At 33.3% G+C, this 25,101-nt stretch overlaps 2 pseudogenes; both read left to right on the top strand.

Moving 5' to 3' along the window:
• Nucleotides 1–1,161: 1,161 nt before the first annotated feature.
• On the top strand, nucleotides 1,162–4,593 carry LOC146887650 (uncharacterized; annotated as a pseudogene).
• Nucleotides 4,594–5,533: 940 nt separating this feature from the next.
• Nucleotides 5,534–6,961, top strand: LOC114177111 (uncharacterized protein At4g06744 pseudogene; annotated as a pseudogene).
• Nucleotides 6,962–25,101: the final 18,140 nt, after the last annotated feature.

The following is a 25,101-nucleotide window of genomic DNA, read 5'->3' as shown; positions in this document are numbered from 1 at the left end:
TTATTTTAGTTCATTTTTATTTCATGACATAGCAATTAACTATACTAAGATATGAATTTATATTTCACCTATCTAACAAACTTGTTAATTATGGTTTAGGTCTCATAGTCAGAATGTATCATATAGTTTCTTTATCCAAAGTTTTTTAGATATAAATTTGATTTGTTTTCTTATAGATTTGTGGATTTAGTTTGACTCCCCTTTATTTTATAGTTTTTATTTTACTTTTTTTATAACATGTGTTCTAGTGTTTGATGTTGTTTGATATGTCAACCAGTGTTGTTTAATATCAGCCACGGTACCGATATGGCGGAAACCGGTAGCGATTTTCTGGCCAGCCGCCATAACAAGGCGGGGGCGAATCAAAATTTTTGTGGCGGCTCATGGCGACCGTTTTACGCGTGGCGGGTGATGGTGATGGAGCACTTGTGGTAAAAATCTCAGACAACAACAGGAGAAGAGAATAGAAGAGAAGAAAGAAAGAGAAGAGAAGAAAGAAGGAGAAAAGGAGAAAGAGAGTTGTGCGACGTGTTGGTTGGAGGAAGAAGGAGAAGATAACAAAACCTAAACCTAATTGGTCTGATACATTTGAAATTGGACATGGCCCACTTCCCCCAACCTCCAAATTTCTTCATTTCACCCTCATGTCAGCCATTTAATATTCAGCCACGTCCAAATTTCTTCATTTCACCCTCAGTTCAGCCATTTAATATTCAGCCACTTAACATTGCAGAAATTTCTTCTCTTATTATTTTACTTTTCTACCCTAATACAAAAACCTCTACTCTTATTATTTTACTTTTCTACCCTAATTTTAGTTCCTTTTCTCCTATTATTTTACTTTTTTACCCTAATTTCAGTTACCATTTTTATTCTTTAAAACTTAAGTCTGGCCCATTAAACACATATTTAACCTAGCCTATCCGCAAAAATTTCTTCATTCTCCATTATTTTATTTAATTCAAAACAAAAAATTTCTAAAGCTTCCCTATCGGCCACTGTCACCCGTTGCCACCAGTTGCCACCTGCCATCAACCGCCACCGTCGTCGGCCGCCACTGCGACGTTTGTTTTTTTTTTAATTTTTTAATTTATCTTTTCTATATTTCTAATTTCACTATAAATATTTTGTAAAAAATATACCTATTTTTCAGTAATAATAATGGCCAATGATAATGATCCTTCAAGAACATACCATAGGAGTGACCTGGGATGGAAACATTGTCATCCGATAGATGAATAAAATTTAAATACAACTATTTGCAATTATTGTGGGAAAGTTATGAAAGGAGGAGTTACTAGAGCAAAAGAACATTTCATGGCAAAGAAGGACAATGTTGTTGCTTGCACCAAGACTCCGAAAAATGTGAGAAAAGAACTTTGAAAATTATACAAAGAAAAAGCAGACAGCTCCTCCGTCAATCCTAGATATACTGCAACCAATGATAACCATAAGAGTGAAGATGAGGTTGAAATTTCCACGACTAGTAATGATAAAGGGAGAAATAACGGTGGAAGAAAAGGACCACTGGATATGTTTTGTAGAAATCCAACTACTGCAATAGAGAAGAGAAAAAAGGAAAAATTAAGGCAAGCTAACATCAAACAAGCATGTGACAAAAATTTAAAGGCCTCGGTTCATCAATATATTGCTCGATTTTGGTACCAAGCAGGCTTGTCATTCAACCTTGTGAAGTTGAAAAGTTTTCAAAATATGATTGATGCCATAGGTGCTTATGGACCTAATTTACCCGCTCCTAGTTATCATGAAATCAAAGTTCCACTTCTCAACAAGGAAGTTGAGTATATGGAAAAGTTTTTGCAAGATCATAAATTGCAATGGAGCAAACATGGTTGTTCTATTATGTCAGATGCATGGACTAATCGAAAGCAATGATGCTTAATTAACTTTTTGGTAAGCTCCCCTGCAGGGACAATGATTGTCAAGTCCATTGATGGTTCAAACTTTGTGAAGACAGGAGAAAAACTATTTGAGATGCTTGATTCCCTTATGGAGGAGATTGGGGAAGAAAACGTTGTTCAAGTTATAACAGATAATGGGAGCAATTATGTGTTGGCTGGTAAGTTGTTAGAAGAGAAAAGATCTCATCTTTATTGGAATCCTTGTGTTGCCCATTGTTAGATTTGATGCTTGAAGACATTGGAAAGCTTCCTTTGATAAAGAAGACAATTCAAAGAGGAGTTAGTCTTGTTGGCTTTATCTATAGTCATTCTAGTACCTTGAGTTTGTTGAGACAATTTACAAATAAGAGGGAATTAGTAAGACATGTCATTACAAGGTTTGCTACCTCTTATTTATCATTACAAAGGTTGCATCAAGAGAAGGAAAATTTGAGAAAAATGTTCACCTCTGATGAATGGAGCAATAACAAGCTATCTAAGGAAGCCAAGGGGAGGGAGGCTACAAAAATTGTTCTTATGCCTTCATTTTGGAATCAAGTAGTATTTACTTTCAAAGTCATGGCTCCTCTTGTTCATGTGCTTCGTCTAGTGGATGGGGAAAGTAAAGCAGCTATGGGTTATATATATGAAGCAATGGAGAAAGCCAAGGAAATAATAATGAAGTCATTCAACAACGATGAAAATACAATGATGTATTTACAATCATTGATAACACATGGACATGTCAACTTCATTGCCCCTTGCATGTTGCTGGTCACTTTTTGAACCCAGAGTTCTTTTATTCCAACCCAGACATGGAATATGATTTAGAAGTTACAAATGGATTATATGATTGCATCAGGAGGTTGGTGTCAATTAAAGATGTGCAGCAAAATTTTTTAACTGAGTTGCCTCTTTATAAGAGTGCAAATGGACTCTTTGGTGATGATTTTGCCAAAGAATCAAGGAAAACCACAGCCCCAGGTGAAACACTTAAACACTTTTTAAATTGTGCTAAGATATAATGGTTACATTCTAAGCTACTTTCGTTGCTTGTGTAGCTCAATGGTGGAAGAATTATGGGCATGCAGCTCCCAACTTACTAAAGCTAGCAATCAAGATTTTAAGCTTGACGTGTAGTTCATCGAGATGTGAGCGCAATTGGAGTGTTTTTGAGCAAGTAATAAGACATGACTCATTTCATTCACTAGTAAAAAATATGTATATTAGATCGGTTCTGAAGCACATGTTACATTGGTTCTACAACCGATCTAATATACACCGATGTAATATGTCAAAGACATATTAGATCGGTTCTGCAAAAAACGATCTAATATCCAAAAAAACATTTTCGAAACATCAGCGGTGTTCATCAACATCCGTTTCCAAATCTTCACTGTCCTTGCCTTTGATCTTGGTTCCCAAATACACTTCAGATTCATCAAGAAAAGATATGCAAAGAATAATAGTGGCATCATTGGGAAGAAGACTCTACAAATATAACAAGAAAGAAACAAAAAAAAAAGCAAAAAAACTCAAATCAAGAACGAAAGAGATAGAACGATTTTTGGTTGTGGTTCTGCGGAAGGAGTGAAGCTAGATTTAATACCTGGGCTAAAGGAGGTCAAGTGGAGCTTCAAAAATGGAAGAAGAAGAGATGAAAACGACAGTTGGACGCGACAATGGCAACGGAAAGCTTCGTATCCAAAACCCTAAGAGCGGCGACCATGGTGGCGAAAATGAGAATGAGAGTGCCTGGGAGAGAAAAAAAGAAGTGGAGGCGTAAAGGAAGAACATGAAAAAAAGGGTTTTCGTGTAATGATATTAGATCGGTTGTTTATTTAATCGATCTAATAGTTACATATTAGATCGGTTCTCCTTGCAACCGATATAATATGTAAATATTAGATCAGTTAAATAAACAACAGATCTGATATACTTCCTTTTATTTACAAAATTGCCACCACATTTTGTTTTAGATCGGTTCCCTTACAACCGGTTTAATATTTTGTTCTAATATGTCTATTTTGCACTAGTGATTATTATATTAGTTTGTAAGTTGTATAAGGAAATTAATTTACATATTACTTATTCACATTGCAGATTCATTCAAAGAAAAGAAATAGACTGGACCACAAAAGGTTGCATGATTTGGTTTACATAAAGTATAATTAACAACTTGCTCAAAGATACACTATTAGGGATGAAATAGACCCTATTCTATTGAATGACATTGATGAGTGTAATGAGTGATTAGTGGGAAAAGAGTATGATGATAACGATAATGAAGAGGGAGGTAATGATTTGGTTTTTCATGATGATCGCACTCTTAATTGGGTAACTGTTTATGAAGCTTCAGGTATTGAAGAACCAGTAGTTTATACAAGGAGACAAATAACTAATAAAAGAAAGCAACCATCAAGTGATGGTATTGTTATTGGATCTTCCCATGCTTCTAAGAAAGGTTCAAGTGCAACTCCAACTCCAACTCCAACACAACCTAAGAAGGGTAAAAGAGAGGACTCAAATTCAAGTTCAAAATGAATTGCATGATAGCTTTGACTCCGAGTTTGAAAGATTACTTAACTTTGACAAGAGTCTCTCAGAAGAGGAAGAGGAGGAGGGATATGCCCCATTGGATGATGACATTGAAGACAATTATGTTGGAGTTGAAGAAGAATATGATGATTAGAAAGAAACTTAATACATACATTTAATGATTTGTTGCTATTTTATGTTTTGAACTTTAAATTTGTAGTGTTTTGAATGATGTTATTATTAATTGGATTTTTATACATAATATCATTACTTTTTCATTAAAATTATATGTGGTGGTATTATATTTTTTTACCGCAATACTTTTACCATAACCCGTTATGGTTTCCATTATAACTTTATAAGGGTTTTTGGAGTCGCCAATATTTTTCGTTATCCAATATTAATAATAACACTGATGTAAACATATTTAGGATAATCTAATTGTGTAAACATATTTAGGATGATCTAATTAAACAATTACACTTCTATTTTAGAAAAAAAAATGAATTTATTGGAATCGAAAAGGACTGAAAAAGATACCTCTGAAACGTAAATAAATTCAAATATATTTAGTTCTCAATTTGATTCAATAACACCCATGAAAAGACCAGTATTAGTATAGTTTAATGAATGGCCATATGGTACTGGTTATCCATCATTGAAGGGTCACTGATTTTGTGTGGAAGGATACTAGAAAGATCTAATCACGTTTTTGCATTTAGATATGTTATGAATAAATTATTCAGCAACAAGGACTGAACTCGTACATATCCATTTAAGTGAGAAGTGGCTCTAATAATGAGTGGTTTATTTACAATGCATATAAAACTCATAAAGTGTTCCCATGTTCCATTAGTTTTGTGGTTTAGAAAGTTCAAAAACCACAAAATGTGCTCCATTTTGAAGTCGGTGTTACGCGCATAGTGCCACCTTACCAAATTTTCCAAGCACAAGTTCTTGGTGGGCTTGACCTCTTTCCGAGTGCGAAATGTGCACCAAACCTTCTGACTAACCCACCAGCCACTATCAAGAAAACAAAAACATGCAAATCATTTCATCATGCGACCAAAGAAAAATTCATCCACACCACTATAAATCACTAACCAATACAAAAACAGTTCAATCGTGACCTTCCCTTCCCTCAGAAATCAAAAGCATGATTTTACCTAAGCAATCTTCAGTTTCAACACTTCGCACCTTAACATTTTTTCTTTGCCTTCTCTTAGTAGGTTGCCAAATCCTTGAAACCCCATCACCACTATCGGATTCAATCCCACTAATCCCTGACCTTTTAAACTTCATAGACCAAAGACTCGCTCTGGTCTTCCCCATTATTCAAGCCTTCAAGAACACAATAACCTCAGATCCTTTGGGAATAACAGCAACATGGGTTGGTTCAGATATATGCAACTACACAGGCTTCTACTGTGACAACCCACCAGATAACCTCACTGCCACAACCATTGCCTCAATTGATTTCAATGGCTTTCAACTCACTGCTCCAACACTTGATGGCTTCATCGATCAACTCCCTGACCTCGCTCTTTTCCATGCGAACAGTAACAAATTTTCTGGCACCATATCGCCAAAAATAGCCGGACTCAAGTTCCTATACGAACTTGATTTAAGTAACAACTTGTTCTCCGGGTTATTCCCCACATCGGTCATCAACATCCCCACCTTATCCTTTTTGGACATTAGGTACAACTCTTTCACCGGCACGGTGCCCCCACAGATCTTCATGCAGACATTGGATGTTCTTTTCCTCAACAACAACAATTTCATGCTCACACTACCCAACAACCTAGGAGACACACCCGTCGTTTATCTCACTTTGGCCAACAACAAATTCACCGGGCCCATTCCCCGCAGCATTAGAAAAGCCTCGTCCACGTTGATCCAAGTGCTGCTTTTGAACAACCTTTTAACGGGTTGTCTTCCCTACGACATCGGGTTCTTGGGAAACGTGACGTTGTTCGATGCTGGTGGGAACCTCTTAACTGGGCCAATACCTTGGTCCTTTGGGTGCTTGAAGAAAGTGGAGCAGCTGAACCTTGCAAGGAACCTTTTGTATGGACAGGTTCCGGAAGTGGTGTGTGCGTTGGGGAATTTGGCGAATCTTTCATTGTCTTACAATTATTTTACGAAGGTGGGACCTTTGTGCAAGGGGCTGATTCAAAGAGGGGTTCTTGATGTGAGGAAAAACTGTATTATTGGTCTTCCGGATCAGAGATCAGCGAAGGAGTGCATGGCGTTTTTTTCGATTCCGAGGTCTTGTCCGAACCCTGCATCGTTTAATATCATACCGTGTCAAATTCATTTGACGAAACCACAAGAGACAACTAAGAGGCATTTGCTTTCATATTCTGCTCTTTCCAGAAATAGAGTGGTTTTGTAACTCAGGATTGTGTAGTGTTTTCTGAGGTATATACTTTGATTTGAATGCATACACAGAATGTAATGGGATGAAGTAAGTTACATTTATAATAAATTTTGACAACATTTTCGTTTTTATCATATAACTCGGCTCTCATCATACTTTTTTTCTTCTGCTAACTTGAAAAAGTGAAAGAGTTCTGAAAACTAGTGTGGAGGGTTTCTGGTGAAGTATATTTACATTTATATAATAAATCTTATATATCGTTTTCTAAGAATAGATTGGAACTATAGATTGTAACTTTGTTGTTAATTGGTTTCTGTCTTTTGTAGTATTTCAACTTGACCTGGAAATCTAAATATTTGAATTTGTCCAACGATTTGATTTGATTCTAAGTGATGAAGTGTATGTTTGAGACTATAGAATCAAAGTTCTTTTTTAAAATAATTAATATTTCATTTTTATATAATAATAATGTTTAATTTTCGGTTGATATCTAACTGAGCCAAAATCTCAACAAAATATGTCACGAAGACATATGTTCGAATTTATTTTGTAGTTGAATTTAATTATTGGAGTATTAACTTTATAATTAATTTCCAGTAAGCCTAGAATTCGTGTAGCATTCTTTTTACTTTACCTAACTTATAATCGAGTTCCGAATTAGTTTCTCTTCAGTTTTTACAGTTGCAATTGTCTTGTGAAGTGATGTTTCTAGATAAACTTAATTCACTGCTGAATTTTCGAGTAATGATAGAAGAGTGCAACATAAAGTTGATTGAGAAGTAAAGGGAAACACCCTAATGCATATGAAAGAACTTTAAAAGTACTTAGTAGAAATTTAAAAGAAAAGGTATTTCAAATTAAAAGTGTAAAAAAAAATGAATGTAAACAATTCAAGAAAATTAAACGCGACTTAAAAATATGTTTAAATGGAAGAGAAAAAGTGAAATTGGCAGAAATATAAAGTTCTTTTTTTTGCTTGTTTAAATTTGATTGGAAACAAGTTATATTTTGAAGCAACATGTGTTGTGTTACTATTTGAGGTTAAGTTGACCATAATAATCGAAACCGTTTTAACCCTCATTAGCCATCTTTAAGCACTTGGCAGCTTAAATGCATAGAAAACATGACATGTGTTCATCCTTTAACGTGGGTACCCAACCTTAACCCCTCCAGAATGATTTCTTTTTCTTTCTTTTCTCATTTTTTTAAGCAAAAGTTTGGGCGTGCAAAAGTTCATCAAAATCAATAAAGAAAAATCATAATGATAATCTACTAAAACTCATCATAAATTAAATAACTAATATAAGTCAAACAAAACAATATTAGTCCATTTTTATTTATAATAAACTCCAAATCTATAAAGAAAGGATGTTTTCACTACAAACCAAAATATAGTCCATCCGTCGTTTTACACAAGAATTACTCTTCTTATAGGTACGAGAGAATGGAAGAGCATAATTGAGCGCAAAGATATATTATGATTTAATTAATAGTTGTATCTCTATATTTAAATTTATGATCTTTATATATAAAAGAATATTTTTATTATTATTTTCTCAATTGAGCCTTAATATTCATTAAAGAGGGAAAGGTGGTGGGAGGGGTGAGAGGTGGAGGGATACAGAGGAAAGTGGTGAGAGAAAAAAAAATGAAAAACAACCAAAAGACGTTTAGAAAATGAACAAACTTTTAACTTCTGACACTTTTAAATAGTGTTAACATCATAAATTGATTATATTTAATAAATATTAGGACTCTGAACTGAAGTCTATAAGGAAGCGGTTCCATTTTTGCAATTTCGTCCAACTATATTGCCCCGGGTCTCTATAAATCAGTGTAGTAAATGGACTTTTGGCCCCGGTTACAACTGAACCAAAGCATATAAGACAGCATCAGCTTTCAAATTTTCAAAAATGGCTTTTGGCCTCAAGTCTTTAAGGACCGAGGCAATAAATGGGCTTTTGGCCTCAGTTATTAACTGAACCGAGGTCATAAAGGCAACATCAACTTTCAAATTTTCCAAAATGCCACCAGCATCAGGCTTTTGGCCTCGGGTCTTTAAGAACCGAGGCAATAAATGGGCTTTTGGCCTCGGTTATTAACTGAACCGAGGCCATAAAGTCTGTTAAAGCCCTAATCACTAATCACTATTCATCGTCTCCCCAACTCTCTTTTCTCTATGCGAATTTCTCTCTCTCTCGAGGACGACGACCTCTGCTTCTGCGAACTCCTTTGCGGCCACTGCTTCGGTTTGCGACCTCCTTCTTCTTCATTCATGGCAGCAGCTTCAGTGAGGGTAGTGACCGGCGACATCTACTTTGCAACATGGTGGTTCGTCGGGGCGGCCTGGTTTCGCAATGCAGACAACCTCTGGTTTGGGTTTTGCAGGTCTCGCTTTGTGTTACAGCTTCTGATTCTAGTTTCATCTACAGGTAAAGGATTCGTAGCGGTGGTTGCATCTTCTCGTGACGGTGGAAGCGACAGTGGCTCAGGCGCGATGTGTAGTGTTCTTCACACGAGAGTTTCACACCTACATTTCGCTGGTTTTGGTTTTCTGCAGGTGGTGCACATTGTTCCTGACGATTTTGGTTGTGTGTTTACGGTGGTCGCCAATATGGTTGCCACTGATTTCGACGGTGGTGTCACAGTGACGAAAGGAACAGGTGGGACTATGTTGCTCTATGGCTTCGGTTCTAGAGACCCGAGGTAGAAAAATGAATCTATGGCTTCAGTTCTAGAGACTCAAGGCCAAAAGCCACCCCTTTTGGCCTCGCCCCAATATGCCTTGGTTTTGGAACTGAGGTAGAATACAAAAAACAACCAGAGCTAAAAACCCTTATTGCACTAGTGCTAATGTTTAAGGGTTGCCCCAATCTAACGGGCCTAATGGTTGGCCCATAAGGCGTACAAGGCCCATAAGGCAGCCAAACCCCTTCCATTCTTGTCATTCTTGCAAAACAGTGCTTGCTTACTCCTCTTTTCTCTCCACAGAGGTTCTGCTAGGGTTTAGTCCTTAGTCCAACTCAAGCCAGCTCAACCCCTACTCTACTTCACGTAAGTTAACTCTCAGCTCATTCTAGTTCCTTTCTAAATCCCCTTTTCGTACTTCCGCTAGAGGTCCACTGTGGTAACCTCGTTTTCTATGTGCCATTGTTCTAGTTCGTAAAATCTGCTCCTGGAGCTACTAGGTTCATTGGCGTAAGGCTCAAAGTCTGGTATTAGCCCCTTTCCAAGTAAAGGAAGTTAGGGTTTCGTGTTTTAAATCATGTTTAGCTTGTTCTTGTTGTTTTTTGTGTTTTAACATGCTTGGGTGAAGTTCTGATGGTATGAATGTGAATTGTGTGATTAATATGATTAAATGGCTGAACTGAGCATGCGCGAATAGTGGAGGGTTTTGGTCTTCTCGCCCAAGCGAGCGTGTCTCGCCTAGGCGAGATTAATAGTGACTCGCCCAAGATGTTTGCGCGAGCTGTTACTCAAGCGAGTAGCTCCTGTTTTAAGCAAGAGTCCATCTCGCTCAGGCGAGGAGGTCTCGCCTAAGCGAGAGAACGCGGAGGCTATTGTTCCCCTCTTTTAAGCCCTCACCTAGGCAAAAGGGGCTCGCTTGAGCGAGAGAAGCCTCTCGCCTGAGCGAGACCTCTCGGCCTGAGCGAGAGTTAGGCGAGATAGTCCTTGGGTCTTGTTTCTTTCTTTGTTTTTGGGTGTTTGATACATGTTTGGTTGGATTGCTATGTTAAAGCATGAGATGAATGAATATGCATGAGTAAGAGGATTTGTGAGTTGTGGATGATGAGCATGGCATGATCTTGGCATGTAATGAGTATGAAATGGTTAGTTATAAAAGTGACATGGAATTGGTATGAGCATGAATGTGATACTGATTAATGGATTATGTTATTGGTATGGTTAGGACGTAATTCCACGACGGTGTCGTAGTGGTGCCTCATTGGTTAGGGCGTAATTCCATGAGCCTCTAGGTGAGACTTCATGGTGGTGCCTCAGTTGGTCGGGATGTAATTCCATGACCCTTGTTAGTGGGAGTTCATGGTGGTGCCCCATCTATATAATTTAGTAAGGATTCAAGGTAAGGTTGCATCCTAACACTCTAAAGAGTCAGTTAGTCTCACATAAAGCGTACTGACTCTAGTGGTGAGAGTAGCATGAGGCCTGAAACTCATTAAGGGCTAACCTTATGTGTGGGGGATGAAACATTATAACACTTATCTCGGTAGAGCAGGGAAGTCCACCACAAGTGCAAGCATCCGTTGAATCCGACTAATTATATGTATCTAGATGAGTCGTGTTTGAGTCTTAGTGTATTGTTTGCAAGTCATAACATGATTAGTTGGCTTATGCATCTTGAACTATAAAATTGTATGTAACTGTATGATAAATCACTTTCTGCTCTAACTTACCCTTTTGTTTGTTGTATGTTCTGTCTGGTGTGGTTTTCCCTCTTTGTGATGATCATCAATTTATTGATGTGAGCAGATGCGGAACTCCCCGAGTCAACAGGAAAACGATGATTCCGCTCCTTAGCATCTCTGGGATGGACTCCAGTTTTCTTTTAGGGCTAAGGCCCATGTATTGTCTTACCTTGGGATTTATTTGATTTACTGCCAATCTCCTATTTCACTTTGTATCTAGCATCGTGGTGTGCCTTAAATCTTTTCTTGAATTTCTTTAGATATTAGTAATGAGTAAAGTTATACTCCATGACTTGTTTCTCGTTCTATCTGTGTAACATTTCATTTGAATTAAAGTTATTATTTAAATGGGGTGTTACATTATCTGATTTACAATGTAAGAAAACTTGGTATAATCTCTTAGTAAAAAAATTATGAATCCATTAAATAATTTGTAAATCTCATTCACGCTATAAGATATTTAAGAAATTTTACTTTAAAATTGAGTAAGAATGAATTGGTGAGCATTATATATAAAAAATATTACAAAATCTATTATTTTAAATTTTGGGTTAGAAATGATGCTAGATTTTTATTCTTTTTATGAATTCACTCATAACTTATTGTTATCAAATATTTATAATAGATATCCTTAAAAGATTGAATAATAATATTAGAGTTTTTAATTCTTCACCATAACCGATTTGAAAGAATAGATAATAAACTCTACTCTTATCTCATATGACATAAACCTAATAAAATATAATAACCAAAACTTCACTTATCTCATATGCAAATTTGTTCACAAGAAAATTCACTTTTTTAAATTATAAATTGCCGAGGGTTTGTGAGCACAACAATTTCATAAATATAATATGAACCAATAGGCATGAAAGAAAAATATAAAAGATAAACAAAATGAAGGAGTTTGTGTTCGACTATTTATTTGTGAACTAATAATATTAATACATTATTTAAAATAAATTCTTTAAAATCCACTATGAAGGTTCCAATCAATCGTAACACTTAACTAATTGACGGAATTAAAACTGAAGTTCTATTTCTTTTGGTTTAATTAATCGTATAGTACCCAATTTGGAGCTAGTGTGTCAAATAGGTACCCGGTTTTAAAAAAGTGTCAATTACATCCCAACTTTTGAAAATTGCTTCAATTAGGTCCCTTTCAGACAGAGTTGACTAACCGTTAGTCAACGTGCCACGTGTCAATCTGTGATTTTTTTGATTTTTTTTAAAAAAATTTTTTTTTTTTTTAATTTTAATTTTTTTAAAATTTTTTTAAAAAAAAATAAAAATGCCACGTGTCAAGTCCTTGTGTGTGACACGTGGCATTGTCAGTGTCATGTGGCATTGTAATGCCACGTGTCAGTGTCACTATCAGATGTCATTGTGTTGATTTCGATTTAGTCTCCATATATGTCTTTTTGTTTCAATTTAGTACCTAAGTAGGTGTATTTGATTCAATTTTATCCCATTTTTTTTTTAATAATTAAAATATTTTTGTAATCCATTTTTTATAAGATTAAAATTAATTAAGTATAAATATTTTTACAAAACTAAGTACTAATATTTATAATGTTTCTCTCAATTTCAGACCAAATTTATTATTTGTATAAATGTTATACTAATATTTTTTTATTAAAAACGACTTTTTAACATATTACTTTATTAATTACTTTTTTATTAAGTACTCATGTTTTGTTAATTTTTATTTTTTTTTTCAAAATAGAACAATATTGTCTCTTACTAATTTTAAATCAAAATTTTTATTGGTATGAATGTTATACTAATTTTTTTTTATTAAAAATGACTTAATAAAATGACTTTTACCACTAAATTTTAATATAAATATCAAATACTTAATTTTTGTAAAACTTTTATACTTAATTACTTTTAATTTTATAAAAAAATATTTTAATTATTAAAAATTATTAGGTCAAAATTGAATCAAATACACATAAGTAGGTACTAAATTGAAACGAAAAAACATAGATGGGGATTAAATCGAAATCAACACAATAACATCTGATAGTGACACTGACACATGGCATTACAATGCCACGTGGCACTGACAATACCACGTGGCACACACAGGGACTTGACACATAGCATTTTTAATTTTTTTTTTAAAAAAAATTTTAAAAAAAATTTTAAAATTTAAAAAAAATTAAAATTTTTTTTAAAAAAAATCAAAAAAACCACAGATTGACACGTGGCACGTTGACTAACGGCGTTAGTGAACTCTGTCTGAAAGGGATCTAATTGAAGCAATTTTCAAAAGTTGGGATGTAATTGACATTTTTTTAAAACCGGATACCTATTTGACACACTAGTACCAAACTGGGTATTATAAGATCGTTGTAAGTTGATTATCAAAAAGAGGGTAATCATTAACATATTGTTATTAGTTTCATCCGTACTTCTTAATGAATATTGAACAAAAATTATATCTTATCTATGTTATTTAGGTATACATTATACGCTCTTAACTTATCTTTCATTTATGACTATATAGATTGTGTTATATATATTTTATTTTTTACATACATTTTGATTCCTATATCCCCCATCCCATCCAAACACATTGAAGACTATTAGGATTAGGAAAAAGAATATAAATTTATGAATTAAACTTTAATCGTAGGTAGTAATATTTTATATTGAAGCATTTTAACCTTAAAATATGGTATGAGAAGTTCTTACTTCACACAAATGTTCTAATGTCAACTCAAATAGCACTGGTTGCAAAATCATTGTTTCAGTGGCTTTCTTTGTGGCTGTAAATTGAGAAGGTGGTTGGTGGTTGATGGTAACATATATAATATATCAAAAGTCGCATCTCATTGTTTACTTTTGAAAAAGCTTGGAGAAAAAAAATTATGTATGCCCTCTTTGGTTGAATTAAGTACCTTTGTTCGATTTTTCTTAATATATAATAATGTCACGCTCTTAAGAAGTGTATATACATATAATAAGAAGAAAGAGACCACTAGAAAAAGAAAGAAATGTGGACAAGGAAAATGAAAATAGGTATTGTGAAGTCTAATATTGCGTTGATATGTCACTGTCATTTTTAATGTTTAGCCAAATAAAATTAAGCAAATTTTAATTAGTGTTAGTTAAGAAATTGAAAGTAGAAACACTTTATTAAAAATATTTTTAACATTTTCAGACCCTGCTTAAGACTTATAAGAACTAATTGGAAAAACTACTTAAAATCTTAAAAATAGTAGATAATTTTTAAGATAATTTATTAAAGTGTAAGTATTTATTAAAATTATTTGGCAAGGTAATTAATAAAACATAAAATAAAATAAAAATTCAATATGATACTTTTTTATAAATTTTTTTATTACTTTGCTGATAAAAATGTATAAAATAAGACTATTCATATTTTTAATTAGACAGCCTAATTTCATTATGTTACTTATAGTAATGAAAAATAAAGTGTAATATAAAAACAAAATCATGTCTTAATATTTTGAAATAAAATTTACAAAAATTAAATACTATTAAAAAATATTTTTCCTGAAAGATATTTGTGATAATATTAAACGCATAACACACTATAATAATTTTGTGATGACATTGTTAAATTTATAATGAAATTTAAATAATAAAAATATTTATGATGGATTTTTGAGATGAAACAAATTTGTGACAAAGATCTTTGTTAAGAAAAGGTTAATGTTGTCCATTAAAAAATTTCCCTACAAAAATAATTAACTTTTTCAACAGATAAAATTTGTATGTAATGCATTGTAAATATATATATATATATATATATATATATATATATATATATATATATATATATATATATATATATATAACCTAAAGTAAAATTAAATATTATTTTAAGTCGTGAACTTGGATAAATGAAGGTTACCTATATGTTTTATTATTATTTTATATTATTGGTACCATTTGGATGGTGTATGAATTATTGTTGAAGGAAAATTACATATCTTGAAAGTCATTACATTTTGTAATCCTTAAAAATATCTAACAATATGTTTGTTCAAAAAGTGTCTTATGTTTAGTTCTAATGAGTTGAGATCAAACCGATGTAAGAGTGTTTGTGTTTGGAAAGTCATATTTTGGTATATTTCGGGAGGTAAGGCATGGATCATAGTGAGGTCTAAAGAAGTTTTTACCAAGTAGATGAATATGTTGATAATTTAAAATAACATTCTAGACTAGGATATTCATAGGCCAAACTTGAACTATTTAATACCTGTTTAACATCGCCAATGTTAGATAGTAGGTATTTATCTCTTTAATGAGCCAATAAATGATTGATATTCTTGATAAGTAAATAAGTATGATTGTACCAATGATTTTATGAGAAACACTAAACTACGTAATCACTTTCAATAGTAACTTTGATGTTCATAATGAATCATTAGTAGTGGAATATGGATCCATATATATGATAAAATTAGATTGAGTCTTTTGGTTTTAGGTCTAATTCAAGTCCCCCTAATGTGTGTATTGCTATTTGAGTCTTGTAGTTGTAGGTCCAATTTGAGGCTTCTAGTATTTGTATTGTTTGTTGAGTTTATCAAGATTGACTTTGAGGTTTACAAAGATCTAAGTCCTTTTATTTTTTCTTTTAGATATGTCTGTCGTACAAGTAGAAGAAAAACCTGGTTAGTATGAATTGTTTAAGAATTGTTAGGAAATCTTCTTTAAATTAACATATGAAGATTTTATATTAATATCTTTACGAGATATTAGATATATAAATCATCTTCTATTCTGATGTAGAACTTTAAATATTATGTCAAAAATATTTTTTTAGTAAATATATTTTATAATATTTTGTAAACAATTACAAAGATGTAATATATATATATATATATATATATATATATATATATATATATAATGTGTTATAATTAATGTTATCTAAAAAATCTTATTGCACACAAAAATATCAATTTTAATTTCTTTTTATGAAATGATAGTAATTTATATAATAGTCAGGACTTTAGACTACATCGAAAGAAAATAACTATACAATACTAACATCAAATTATATGTTATAATTTTCTCCAGATGATATTTTATAAATAAAAAATTAATAATTATTCTAAAAAATAGTATAAATTATTTTCAGAATTTACCAAAATTTTTAAAGCTGTAAGTGATTTTCGTACTTGTAAAAAAAGATAATTTATTACATATAATTAAATAACATACTTAAACGTAGTATAGTTATGTTGAATAATATTTTCTATTTTTAATATTAAATTAATTATAGTAAATAATAAAAACAAACACTAGCGGAATATTAAAAATTTTGAAAGCAACGATCATATAATATATTAAATTAAATTATTTATATTAATTTTAAATTATGAAAAGATAAAGAAAGAGTAATTATTACTTTTATATTACATATAGTTTTAACATATTTTGATTATTAATTCTATAAATTGAAAAATATTTTATTCAGTTTATCTTTAAAATATAATACCTTGTATTAAAAATAATATTTTATAATAATTTGATATTATGATATAAACATTAATATATAAATTAAATTATAAATTCTAGTTAACATATAATTATTTTTAAGAAAATACAGTATTTAAATTAAATTATTAAATAAATATTTAAAATAACTTATATTGTTAGATTGATAGCTAATATTTGCAACGATTCGTGTTGATCGTTGATATTTTGGAAAGATTACGTGATTGATGATAGATTGAGAATTTATGTGATTGGTTGAGAATCATGTAATTCATTTATGGAGTTAATATTCTTAAGCATATTTGTAAGTAGAAATAAATGAAAAAATGCACCCAATGTACATTCATACATATGTATATATACCGGTTTGAGATGAATGAATAAGTAAGATGATTTTCTCACTTATTTCTATAATGGCATCAGAGCCATGACAAAAGAAACCCTAAGGTTTCATTGTATGTCACCATGGTAGAAGCAGGCAACAAATAGAGCGATGTGAGTTCCGTAAGAAGAATGATTTATCTGCACGATATCACCTTTAATGATAATCTATGAAATCTTATAACTTAGGTGAAGCTGAGGAGAGAAATCTATGATGAATGAGCTTGATCCATAAAAACAGTTTTGTGAGCACAAAAGAAATTTGGCTTAGTTGATGGAATATCAGTTATAGTAGAATATGGTGATCTTGAAGATTGGTGGACCATTAATTCCTTGTTGGTCTCTTGGATCATGAACATTATTAAACTTTCACTGCTAACAATTATTTCATATATAGAGGTTATACAAGATCTTTGGAAGAATATTCAATAACATTTATCCATAGTGAACGGGCCACAAATTCAACAACTCAAGGATATTGACATCCGGTATTTCAAAAAAAATAAAAATAAAAAATAATTTGATAATATAAAAATTATTAATTTGTGAATTAAATACTTACAAAATTTTTAAAAATTTAAAATTTTTAAAAATTTTGTTTAAAAGTTTTATAAATTAAATTATAAAATTAATTTGACAAAGTCATGGATAGAACTGAGATTTGTTAACGTGCTTAAAGCCAGCAGTGGACCTTAGAAGGTCCGTAGGAGGGTCGTGGCTCCCAAAGATTTTTAAAAAATTTTAAATTAACAAAAAGCTGGTTTTGTTGGTCCTTTGGAGCACACATTTCAAGGCCTTTGTGTTTTAAAATATTTTAGATTGATTTTTATTTTTTATAAAATATAATATTAATAAATAATAAAATTAAAAATTAAACATAATAAAGAATAATAAAATTTATTGATATATTTTTTTTCTCTCATTTTAAGTTTCTCACATATTATATTCATTTATTACTTTTGCACTTTTTTTTTTGTTTTAGAAGAAAAAAATAGAAAGTTAAACGTAAATTCATTTTCTCGCTTTTAATTCTCACGAGTTCTCTTTTAAGATAAAAATGTATCTATATCCTTTCTCTTGATAAGAAAATATTAGTTTGATATATAATTTTTTTTCATCTTATGAGTTTTTTTGTATATTTATTTTTTTATGAATATAAAAAGAAAAATTATGTACTATATGTTTTTTCATAACCATTTCTTAAAAGTGACTTGATTATCATTTTTTTAGTAATTATGTCTCTCAATTGTTGATTAGATTTTGATAAATTATTTTTTAGTTATTTTTTTAAATAGGTATATTGATGAAAAATAAAATAATAGATTCATTATTTTAAATTGATAAAAGGGAGGATACCTTGAAGATGAAAACAATATAAATTTACTTCTTTATCTATTTTCAAGCATGATATTTGGAGTTCAATTGTTGACTTAGAGAACCATTTCTTAATGTAAGGCCCACTTCTTTTATATGCCTTTTTATCTTAAAAGTTGCCCCAAACCGTTGGGCCTTAGGGCTGGCCCAAAAGGGGAAAACAGACCCTAAGTCTGCCCTAACCACCCTTTCCATCACTTTGCTGAAACAGATCTCCCAAACCCTTGGAGCAGCCGCAGTCACCTCCGCTAGGGTTCAATCTTTGGTCTCCGCCGGGCTTGTTCGAGCCAGTTCCGTCCCGCGTAAGTTGTTCCCACCCCATACCTCTTTTGTTTAGCACTGTTATTTCGGATTTCCAACTAGGATCGTACTAGGTAGCTTCGTTTCATAATATTCATTTGTTTCCAGCTTGCTAAACTACTCTAGGAGCTGCTGTAGTCTCTGTTCGTGCCCAAGAACCCAGCTGTTAGCCCTTTTTCCAGGTACGGGAAGTTAGGGTTTCGGGTTTAAGTTGATTTTTGGTCCATTCTTGAGTTTGCTTGATGTTGTACGGTGAAATCATTATTTTTGGTGCGTGGAATACCCTGTTTGGTTGTTTGGATCGGAATGTGCATCTGTTGCAGGAGAAACCAGGGCGAGAACTGGTAATCTCGCCCAGGCGAGCCGGATTCGCCTAGGCGAGTCTGGCGGAGGCTCGCCCAAACCGTTTTCGCAAAGAGTCACTCAGGCGACCTGCTCGTCATTTTGAGCGAGCGAATCGCTCGCCCAGGCGAGAGGGGTCTCGCCTAAGCGAGATCCCGTAGTGGTTCCTGCTTCCTATTCTTGTGCCCTCACCTAGGCGGAGGGGGAACTCCTGAGCGAGACCCCTCAGCCTGAGCGAGGTGCTGGGCGAGACAGTGCTGTGATTTGATGTTTGTTGGTTCCTGAATGATCTGTTTTGGTTGAGTATGATTGTATGATGAGTGATATGTATATAATGGAGTATGAAGTATATTTGGCATGATTCATGAATTGTAGATGATGGGTTGGTATGAGAATTGACATGTGAATTAAATGAGACGGATAATATTAAAGTGGCATGATAACATGATGAGTTGGATCTTATTTACATGGATAAACTATGAGGTGTTGAAATGAGTGGGGCCTGGATCATGAAAGACATTGGCTTCAAAGGTTGGTACGAGTGATGTATATCTATGCGTGGTAATTATTATTTTGGTTATGTGAATGAGGTCGATCTGTGTCAGTGCATAATTCCTTGGAGTCTCTAGGTGAGACTTTTAGGGTTGCGCTTCAGTGGTCGAGACGTAATTCCATGGCCCCTGTTAGTGGGTGTCCATGGTGGTGCCCCATCTGTATAACTAGGTAAGGATTCAAGTTAAGGTTGCATCCTGACACTCTAAGGAGTCAGTTAGTCTCACTTAGAGCGGACTGACTCCTGTGGTAAGAGTAGCAGGAGGCATGAAATTCATTAAGGGCTAACCTTGTGGTGAGGGAAATTTGATCCATCGTAACACTTGTAACACATAGCTCGGAGATGAGCAGCTCGGGGTTGAGCAGAGGTATCCACCACAAGTGCAAGCATCCGCTGAATCCGACTAAGTTATACGTATCGGATGAGTCGAGTCGAGTCGTAGTGTATTGACTGAAGAATCATAACATGCTTGGTTGTTATATGGGTATGGGATGATGATAATGTACTGGATTGTGTGATGAATATGTGTTGGCTCTAGCTTACCCGTTTGTTTGTATGGTTGTATTGTATGTGGTTGTTCTTCTTGCGATGATCATCAATGTGATTGATGGGAGCAGATGGGCAAAGTTCTCGTGGTCAACAAGGGAATGGCGAGTCCGCTGCTTAGCCATCTGGGCTGGAGTTATTTTATTCACAATTTCATTAGGGCTACGACCTCTGTATCGTTTTATGCTTTCCCACTCTACAGTCTTTGTTAGAATTGTATTTGGTTTATGCTGGCACCGTGGTGTGCCCAGGTTGTAGGGGTTGTGTTAAGGACCCCAAGACTACGCTGTTATACTTTTATCGCGTGACGTTTCCTTTAATTTAGTTTAATAATTAAATGGGACCTTACACTTAATATTCAAAGAATTATAAGTAGGAAATCTCATTAATTATTTTGAATTATAGGCGGAATGTTTCTTATTAATTCTTTGAAACTTATTATAAGAAAACGTTCTCAAATATGAGAATATATAGAGAAAGAGATGAAATTAGAAAAACTTATTTAAAATGAGTTTCATATCAAATACAATGTCAAAACTATATTTTTTTAAAAAAATATATATACAAGAATTCAATACTAAATTATATATACTTTTGTTATATTAGTAATAATAATTAAATATATAAGATTTGAATATATTATTTTGACCCTTCAAACTTTTTTATCAGGATCTGTCACTATTTAAAGCAATACAATCTTTGTGTCAATCACTTATTATCTGATCATCGTGGGAATATTGTTGGTAAGTGAAGTCTCTGAAACTTGATGAGGCATATGGGTCCACATTATGAGGTTCAACCAACTATGGTTGAGAGGGAAGCAATGAAACATAAGGGGGTGCCGATCATAGGTGGTGGTGCATGCGAAACACCTCTTGAATTGGATTTTGAAATTATGCAAGGTGTGGAGCATGATTCTGGACTTGTGGATTACAAAGCTAGTTTTGTTGATCCTTTGGAGCACACATTTCAAGGCCTTAGTATTATTGTGAGGAGGAGAAGAGTGAAGAAGCAACCTTAAGGCTTTGTTCACTTGGGTGGATGGGTTTGAGGGAGAGGAAGTGGATGAGTTTGAGTGGATTTGAGAGTGAAATGTGTGTTGTTTTTTTAAGGGATTTAGAGGTGATTGTGAGTGAATTTGGAAGTAAAGTTTGTGAGAGTTTGTGAATTATTTTATTAATGTGATAAATTAAAAAAAATGTTTAAATAGATATAAAAGATAGATTACCATATTGTCCTTTGTGTAATAAGTAGTATAAATTAGTATTTGTATGAGTTATAATTATTTCTTTTACTACTACAATTGAAAGAAATAAATTATAAAAATTAATAAAATAATTTAATTTTTTCATAGCATTGTAAAAAATGTTACGCACACAAGGGATAAGATCCAGGAGTAAGGAATCGAATCCCACTCTCCAAGTCGACCATATCCATTACAAATAAGAGGGGATCAGATCTACCAAGTTGGGATTGGTTCCAAGCATACATGAGATTGATCCACTACACTATGAAACTTCCCGTATCCGTTCCAAACAACCATGGGATTGGATCCAACAATCCATGGATAGATCCTTGAGTGGATTGGCACATTACCGTGAAAGTCATGAACAACACGTGGATAAATCGTGACTTAAGATAAAATTGTCTTTGCTGTAGTGATCCCTTCAAATATGTTATACTCCCACGAGATTACAAAATATATACATCCCACAAATTGCTGTTGTCACTCGCCTTTAAATCATCTTAAACAAATGCCACAATAATCTGCTAATCCATCTTTCGATTTCTTTTCAAACAGAAAATATGTTCAAACATAAAAAATTTACAAATAAATGATAAATTAAAAAACGTAAGGGAAAAACTTACATAAAACTTAACGGATGTCGAAATCCGAAAGAAATGAAATACAAAATTCGAAATTAGTTTTTAACTTAAACTGAATATGCATTTTCTGTACCGGATGTCTAAATTAGAACCCGATATCGAAATCCGATTCACTTTTTATATACCGAATATGGAAACATCATGAAGAGTGTGTTTGGGAGAGCGTTGAAAAATTAATTTTGAAAGAATCAATTATTGGACGTAGAAGCTTATAACTATTTTTTGGATGTGAATTTTTTGGTTCAAAATCAATTTTAAAATCAAACAAAAGATGATTTTGTGTTGAAAAAACACTTACACGTTTGATTGAGGTGAAACCAAACATACTAGGAGTTTGTTGCGAAAATGAATTAGGGATCCAGAGATAATCACTTTAAAAGATGAAAGTAACACCCATCTCAGTAATTAAATTAATTATTGTCACCTACTTTACTTCAGGATTATTAATGTAATTAAAATAAAAATTTGAGGGTGTAGAAGAAACAGTTAGAGGTGCAGGGAGAAACTCTCAGTAAACAATGCTCTTCTTATATCTATTTTATGGAATTTTAATTGAATGGGCTTATGTCATATAAATTGAACCTAGTATAAGATTGATTAGGATATTGTTATCCTGAATGTTAATAACGTAATTACTCTAAAAGAGGGAGGTCGTTAATAAGGATGAAGATAATATATAGCCTTAAAGGAATAATATCATCTCGGTAGTGTAGACAAGTGTTTATAATAGAAAAAAAAAATAGAGATCAAACAAATCATTTTTCAATATAAAATTAAAAATATCAACTTTTCTATATTTTCTCAACAAATATTTGAAAACAGATTTCTTCGATACTTTTTGTGATACCATTTTAATTTGTTAGATAATTTAATTCGCAAATGTTTTATTTTGTTACTTGTAATCCATTCCACTACAGGAAACAGCCGTACAAAATACATGTGATGATGATAGACGCTACTTATTTAAAGGTCAAATGCACATTGTCTATTTTTAGATCTAGTTTTGTGCTAAATATACAAAACAAAATTGGAGTACAATTTATTAAAAGAATATATCAAAATTAATTTGATAAAATAATATAATTTATGTATGTAAATATGAGAAAAATGAAACAACTATTAAAAAATATTGCAATGAAATAATATTTTTGTCTTGCTTCATTATGGCATGATATGTTCTTAAACCTCATGCAGCCTCATGAAGACAAAAGAAACTTAGATGCAGAAATAGGTTTACGTTGACAGAGAAAGAGAAGGTTTGCAGAATGCAACGGAAAGGGGAGAGAGAAAAAACTGAACTGAATTTATTACTATGAAAGCTTATGTACAGAGTAACACTGAAAGGAGTTATATAGCAGAAAAAAGAAACTAACTATTGATTATGTTATAAACAAAATATTATTTAATTATGAATTTTCAGTTGCGGGGCAGTAGGATTTGAGGCTATTGCACGAGTTCTGTTGTATTCTGAGACCCCCCTCAAGCGGGCAGTAGATGTTGTGACTGCCAAGCTTGGAATTAAGCTTAGAAAATAACCCAGGTGGTAGAGCTTTGGTTAGGATATCAGCTAATTGTTGGTTGGTGCGGACAGGAAGTAATTTGAGTAATCCTTGTTGTATCTTTTTTTTGGTAGTGTGGCAGTCAATTTCCACGTGTTTGGTACGTTCGTGGAAGACTGGGTTTGTGGCAATTTTAATTGTTGAAGCATTGTCACAATAAATAGTAGCCGGTGATGTGTAGGTGATATGAATGGCTTGTAAGAGATGAGTTAACCACTGAATTTCACAGGATGTTTGAGCAAGAGCATGATATTCTGATTCTGAGGAGCTTCTGGAGATGGTTGCTTGCTTTTTGGATTTCCAACTAATTGGTGATTCTCCAAGATAAATAATTAAACCAATGACAAATCGTCTTGTATCTACACAATTCGCCCAATCAAAGTCGTTGTAGCCTCGTAGGTGGATGTCACTATGAGCAGGGAGAAAGATGCCTTGACCAATGGTTTGTTTGAGATATCTTATCACACGAAAGGCGGCTTGTAAATGATCCTTTGTGGGGGCAACAACATATTGACTAAGGTGACTAACAACATACGTTATGTCCGGCCTGGTGTTGGTTAAATAAACTAACTTTCCAATTAATCTTCTATAAGTGGTAGGGTCATCCAGAGGATCACCTACGGCCTGCATCTTGACAGAAAAGTTAAGAGGAGTGCTAACAGGAGAGCAATTGATCATACCAGTCTTAGTTAAAATATCAAGGGTATACTTTCTCTGGGATAAATTGATACCATGCTTATTTCTAGCAATTTCGAAACCAAGAAAATAAGTAAGGGTCCCTAGGTTTTTTATTTTAAAGTTCTTATCAAGCTGTGAAGTAATCTGATCTATGGAGGATTGATCATTACCAGTAAGGATGATATCATCCACGTAAACAAGCAAAATGGTGATGCGATTATCAACAAATTTAACAAAGAGAGAATGATCAGCAGCAGTTTGGGTAAAATTATGAGTGAAGAGAAAAGGGAAAGCTTCGTATACCACTGTCTGCTGGCCTGCTTTAATCCATATAAGGATTTGTGCAGAAGACAAACCTGTCCCTTTTCAATGGTAAGACCAGGAGGTGGGTCCATGTAGATAGTCTCCTCAAGATCCCCGTGGAGAAATGCGTTGTTCACGTCAAGCTGGGATAACTTCCATTCTTTAGAGGTTGCAATAGCTAGGATGAGACGAACTGTGGAGAGCTTGGCAACAGGAGCATATGTGTCATGGAAGTCCATGCCCTCAAGTTGTGTATATCCTTTAGCAACTAAACGAGCTTTGTGTCGCTAAATAGATCCATCTGCTTTGTGCTTCACCTTATAAACCCATTTACAGCCTACTGTGTTGGTGCCGAGCGGAAGATTAGTTAGCGTCCATGTGTGGTTCTGTTCCAAAGCTAAAAGTTTATCTTTCATAGCCTTCTGCCAGCTAGATTCTTTTGCAGCTTCAT

Source organism: Vigna unguiculata, chromosome 3 (assembly GCF_037176805.1).
Source record: "Vigna unguiculata cultivar grain cowpea cultivar isolate G323 ecotype 2 chromosome 3, ASM3717680v1, whole genome shotgun sequence".
NCBI classification, from domain to species: domain Eukaryota; kingdom Viridiplantae; phylum Streptophyta; class Magnoliopsida; order Fabales; family Fabaceae; genus Vigna; species Vigna unguiculata.
This window is presented reverse-complemented; position numbering and strand designations above follow the sequence as displayed.